At 44.3% G+C, this 6,000-nt stretch overlaps 2 pseudogenes; one reads left to right on the top strand and one right to left on the bottom strand.

Annotated features, from left to right (window-relative positions):
• Positions 1-262: 262 nt before the first annotated feature.
• LOC143654768 (ADP-ribose pyrophosphatase, mitochondrial pseudogene) lies at positions 263-1,102 on the bottom strand (annotated as a pseudogene).
• Positions 1,103-4,352: 3,250 nt separating this feature from the next.
• On the top strand, positions 4,353-5,063 carry LOC143656566 (SREBP regulating gene protein pseudogene; annotated as a pseudogene).
• Positions 5,064-6,000: the final 937 nt, after the last annotated feature.

Raw genomic sequence — 6,000 nt, 5'->3', positions numbered from 1 at the left:
TATTTTTATACTGATTACAATTCTTCAAAGAGCAGCAGTTGTTTAGATTTGATTTGTCATGCTTAAAGTTAATGCACACAAAATAAGACTATTTATATCCTCTACTTTTGATTAGAAAGTTGAAAATTCTGTGTTCCATTTTGTCATATTTACTAATATTATTCTGATGCAAATCTTCCAAATGCAAATTGTTTTTAAAGTGAATACAGTAATTTCCAAGGGACCTTTTTTAATTGTACGAGTCCTGTGAGAGTTCCTTCTTTTCAGTACATGGCCCTTGGTGGGGCTTTATTAGCATGAACGGAGACTTCAGGCTACAACCCACAGCAGCCAGGGGCAGAGTTCGCACTCCAGTAGGCATCTTGTTTCTCTACCACAGGTTGATGGATTGAGAGTGATTGGCATAAAAGCTTGAGTTTAGCATGGACGTCCACCCATTTCACTTTTCCAGCATCATCTCCAGCTTCTCAGGTAAGATGAACTCACCTGTTGCATCATGGCAGTTCACAGCTTCTGCCTCTATCCACACATTATCAGTGTTTCCAGGATGATCACCATATCCCTTGCATATCACTAGATGTCCTGGCTGAAGAGCTTGCTCAATATTTCCTCCATTTCTCTCTTTTTCAGCACTGATTTCTGTAAGCAATTGAGAGCTTCCTCACCGAATTCTCTTTTCAGCATGTCATCGTCTCTTCTGGATCCACCATCCCCTCTGGGATTGCCCATTCTCCATAGTCTTTCCATTTTATTGCAATTGCTGTTAGCTGTTTTTTCTCCCAGAAGCACAGTGGGTGATTTTTATTTCCACTGCCATCTCTTTCCTACCTGGTTATCATGAGATTTGCAGCATAATTTGGGCCCAATCCTCAAAAGGCCCTGCCAATCAGTCCTGTCCATCGTGCAGAATTGTCCAGGTTTTCCCTTTTCAACCTCATACAAGTCATTCTGGCTTTTTCTCTCAGCATGAAACCTTTTCATTAAACTTCAAAGAACACTTACTTTCACTGATTCCGGGAGCTGCGTACCTGGGCCCAGCCAGGACAGAGTGGACAGTGTGTCCCACAGGGTGGGGGCTGGCCCTCAAACAGCCGGTCCACATTCTCCCTAGGAAATTGACTACTTCCCCTTGTGAACTGCGTAGGACCATCGGAGCCTTGTGGTGGGGAGTCTCTTTGGCACCACCGGAGTCAAACATGGGGATGGCGTCATGATGAAACCAAAGAACGAAAACGAGTTTCTCTAGGCCGGGACTTGGCATTACAGAGACCAAACACATGCACCGCGGCTGCGCCTTTCCCAGGACACGTCCTGCCATCAGCCGCCCCCGGGAGTCTTCCTGCAGCGTTGAGCGGCCGCTAGATGTTCCGGGGGAGGCGGTGCCTATGTAAGCCCTCCCCAGACTACAACCCGCTCTTCCCCCCGGTGAAGTGGGGAAATCAGGCCAGTGGGCAACACCGACGCTCCCAACGGTCAGCTGCCCGGAGCGGCAACCCGGTGGCCTTAGAGCTGAGAGCATCCAAGTCTGCAGCTGCTTGTGCACAAAGCTTTCCTGCTCGGAAAAAGCATGTTGTTTTACATGATTTATCTTTCATATGAATTAAGTTGATGTCACAGATATAAACAATGTCAAAAGTCAATTTCAATTATTTTCCTAAGTTCTTCCTCCAGAACCACATGCAGGTATATGGAAACATTTTGAGATCCAGTCTTAAACATTTGCATATAATTTGTATTGCTTTAACCTAGGCTTTCTGCCTGGTTGTTGGAACACAGAAGAACGTCTTCACTTCTCAGAATAAGAGCCCAACATTGTTTAAGACTCAAGGACAAGGACGAGGAGAGATAGTAAAAGGTATTATGGTTATTTATCCAGTCAACATTTTGGAGGCCCTCTGTGCACCTATCAGTGGGTGCTCGGACATGGAGGTAAAAAAGTTGAGTAAGACAGAGCCTCTGTCCTGGAGAAATGCACACCCTGACATGCAAACAGACACCACCATATTATACAGGAAATGCTATAAGGCATTTTTGAGACCCAAAAGAGTGGGCAACTCAGACTTGGGAATTAGGATGAGGCATTTCTGGGAAGAATCTGAAGAAGACTGTTAAGTGATCCGAGATGTGAAATGAAAATCAAAGACTTTGCTGAGGAAAGTTAGATTTAAAACAGTATAAATTTTTAAAAAATGGTCTTGTGATGCTCACTCCAATGGTATTAATATAAAAAAGAATTCATTCCTAATGCTGGAGATTTCCAAGCCCTCCAATTGCTTGTGCTCTTTGTTAAGGACTGGTCTAACCTGCCAGGGGTCACTAGAAAGGGTAGGCAAAGTTGGGAACTTACGGCATACTGCCTCTGGGGCTTAATCAACTACCATGGAATGAATTGGGTTTAAACAATGGGAATTTATTTGCTTATAGTTTGATACTGGGAGAAATTCCAAATCAAAGTGTCATCAAGGTGATGCTTTCATCCTAGACTGGCACACCAGGGCTGGCTGACTCAAGAACCAAAGTGATCCTCAACCCTTGGCTCCTCTCCCGGCCTCTCCGATCTCTTCCTTCTTTTCCAGTGCCACTGAATTTTAGCTTCTTGCTTCCAGGGCTTTTTCTCTCTCTCCCTGTGAATTTCATTCTTCCTATAAAGAACTCTAGTAATAGGATTAAGACCCATCCTACTTGGGCTGGGCCACATATACTTGAAGCAACCTACTCAAAAGGCCCTACTTACAATGGGTTCACACCTGCAGGAATGGATTCCATTTAAGAACATATTTTTCTGGGATACATAAAGATTCAAACCCGATACCCTAGTAGGCCCTGCAATGCACCATCCAGATCTCCTTCAGGACCCAAGGACTCATTCCACCTGCTGCCAGAGGGCTGCCATCAGACAGCACTCAGTTGTCCGTCCTCTATAGTTATTGCTTTGGCAGCATCTCAGCAAGAGTTGCTGCACTCAAGTCCATTTGCCCTTCCCAAGGCAGCCTGCACCAATGCCTGGTCTACCTAAGGGTACAAATGCTCTCTCCTTTCCAACAACTCAGGAGAACTCTGAGGAGCTCTTTCAGTTCCTGGGCTTTCAGTGGTGTTAGTTGCAATCTTTTTGGAAACTGTTTCACAACCCAACATTTCCCTCTACCCAATTCTGCTTCCTTCCCATCCCTTTTATAGGTGTGAATCCCAAAAGCCCTCCCTCATAAAGATCCTACACTCTCATCTCCACCTCAAAATCTGCTTTGTAGGGAACTCAACCCAGGGATTCAATCCACCAACAACTTGCCTTAGAACTATAAGTTAACTGCTAGAAAATCTTAGTAATTAATGAATGAACATTCAAAACCTATAACCGAGTTAACAATTAGATTACTCCATAATTTATTTATTCCCAAAAGGTCATTGTTAGGCCTGGAGGACCAGACTCCTTCCCCCAAGGATGCAACCTACCCCTGGCATATATTTCAGAAAGCCTCTCCCACCCCAAACCGCACCAGCCCAGCATCTCCTTCACCCTCCATCAGCTGCCCTCTTGCGATAATCTCCCATTTCTCAGCCTCCACTCTCCAGCAAAAGTGTTCTTGTGTAAACTCCCCTTATACACTGTCCACCCTCCAGCATTTACAGCCCTGCATTCCTAAGGCAGTGTTTAAATTTTAAACTTTACCGATGGAAAGCTGCCAACTCCTAACTTAGCCCCCTATTTCTGAAAACTAGCCAATAGAGACCCGCCTAATCCTTGACCCCCAACTCCCTAACCCTAAGTCTTAAAAACCCTATCCCCTGCCACCTCGGGGCAGCCCTTTCTCCCTTTCTCCTGAAACACAGCTCAGGCAGCTCTGTTTCTCCCTGAAACAAAGCCTTTGCCTGAACTTCTTTGTTCTCTTGTTCCTGGTCAGTTTGCCTTTCAGTCATAACCCAAAGGCATTTTTTAAAATGTCATGCTTATCTTTAGGGTTTAAGCCACAGCCAAGTTAAAATTGAGAGTATGTTTTCTCCAGTCCTGGACATAAAAGAGATCCTGTTTCTGATCTACATGTGGAAACAGAAGGTCAGCTGAGATTGGCTAAGACATGCCCACTTCCCAGAATTTGTGGAGGTTTTAATCTCTTTTGGCAAATATAGGCATCAAATTGGAATTTCTTGCTAGACAAAAAGTTGTGGAACATTTATGAAACCACCTGTAGATTTTTGCAAACAGATGCTGAAACAGTATTTGTGCAGATCTGGCCACAAGACATGATGCAATCAGCAGAAAGGCAGGGAACTTGCATGCCGCCTCACCCTAGTTGGAGCTTTGCCTCTTGGCTTCTGAGCAGGTCCAGGAAATTGCAAGGTATGCCCTTGCTTCTTCATTCTCTCATCTTCTCCACCCTTCTCTTTCTCCAAAGCAGAGGCCTGCGGAATCCAAAAGACCCGGATGTGGTTTTCACTTTAGTTGCACAATGGGGAACTTAAAAAAACACTGATGCTTGAAGATGGTGAATCTGGCAGACATGGTGTGGCATCAGCCTCTGCGGAAGAGGTGGTGCCTGCTCTGCTCTCCAGGCTCTGGCTCATCTGTTCTTCACCTGCCCCTTTAAGCAGGAAGGGAAGGTACTGAGAAATCAGAATCTCCTCCCGGTTCAAGACCAAAATCAGCCCGTTCCCTGGACAGTGCCGGTTATCCTGGGCAGTATCAGATGACCAGGCCATCAGCGCCATAATTCCATTCAAGGGAAGCATGTCATCAGGGATCACCAGGAGCATTTGTGAACGGAAGGATTTGCTGGTGAATGGCTGCTGTCATATAAATGTCCCTGGCACAAAGTAATACTGCTGTAATGGTTGCTTGTCCAAGGGCTGCTGCTTGCAGCCCAACAAGCAATTTCTCCCAGAGTGCTTCCTCAACTGGGCAGCTGTGGCATTCCAGAACCTCTTCAAGGCAGTAGGAAGATCACTTTGAATTGTTTCTGGCTAAATGCAGGACCTTGTCCCAAAGCATGCAGCATGAAAACCCCTAGAGGGATCCCATAGCAAAGTACGGCTAAGGCGAGCGCACTCCTGAGCTCTTCCCTAAGTGATGGGCACAGAAGACTTAAAACAAGCAAGCACTGATTGTTACTGTGAGAGGATTTAATGGATTTGAATAATCAGTATTGCATTTATGGCTTCCTACATCTACTATCAACTAAGGAGATTGCCTTCCACAATGAAAGGTCTCATATAATCAGTTGAAGGCCTTAAAAGGAGAAGTATGATTTCACCTGACAGAAGAAAATATTGCCACTTCTACTCAGCTAGCCAGCTTCTCCTGGGGAATTCATCAAAACCTTCATCTACGTTCCGAGCTTGTATTATGGAATTCAGTTTTGTCCATTCCCACAGTCATGGGTACTGTCAGCTTCCTTAGAGAGTAAAATGTCAGGCAGGGGCTTTTTGATTTTTTACTCAAAAGAAATTCCACAGACACACACTCTGTTCCTTGTTCCCCCAAACCGCAGTCACTTCTCATCTGCTTTTCAGCCCTGCAAATTTGCTCTCATCTCTTATAAGTGATGTTACATAATTTTTATCCTTAAGTGTCTTGCTTATTTCACTGAGCATAATGTTTTCAGAGTTCTTCCATGTTGCAGCATGTCTCATAACTTCAGCTTTCCTTATGGCTGAAAAATATCCCACCATGTGAACGTACTACACTTTGTTAATCCATTCATATGTTGATAGATACATGGGTTGTTCCCAGCTTTTAGTACTATAAATAATGCTGCTATAAACACTGGTCTACAAGTGTCTGTGTCCATGCTATCACTCTCTTTGCACACATACTTAGAAGTGAGGTTTCTGGGTCAAATGATTATTTTATATTTAACTTTTTCAGGAACTGCCACATCACTTTCTATAGTGACAACACTATTTTACATTCACACCAACAATGCACTAGAGCTCCAATTTACCCAGATCCTCACCAACGCTCATTATTTTCTATTTTTAAAACAGTATTTATTCTTGTGGATGTGA

This window comes from Tamandua tetradactyla, chromosome 14 (genome assembly GCF_023851605.1).
Source record: "Tamandua tetradactyla isolate mTamTet1 chromosome 14, mTamTet1.pri, whole genome shotgun sequence".
Taxonomy (NCBI): domain Eukaryota; kingdom Metazoa; phylum Chordata; class Mammalia; order Pilosa; family Myrmecophagidae; genus Tamandua; species Tamandua tetradactyla.
Note: the sequence above shows the minus strand (reverse complement) of the source record. Positions and strands in the feature narration are given on the sequence as shown.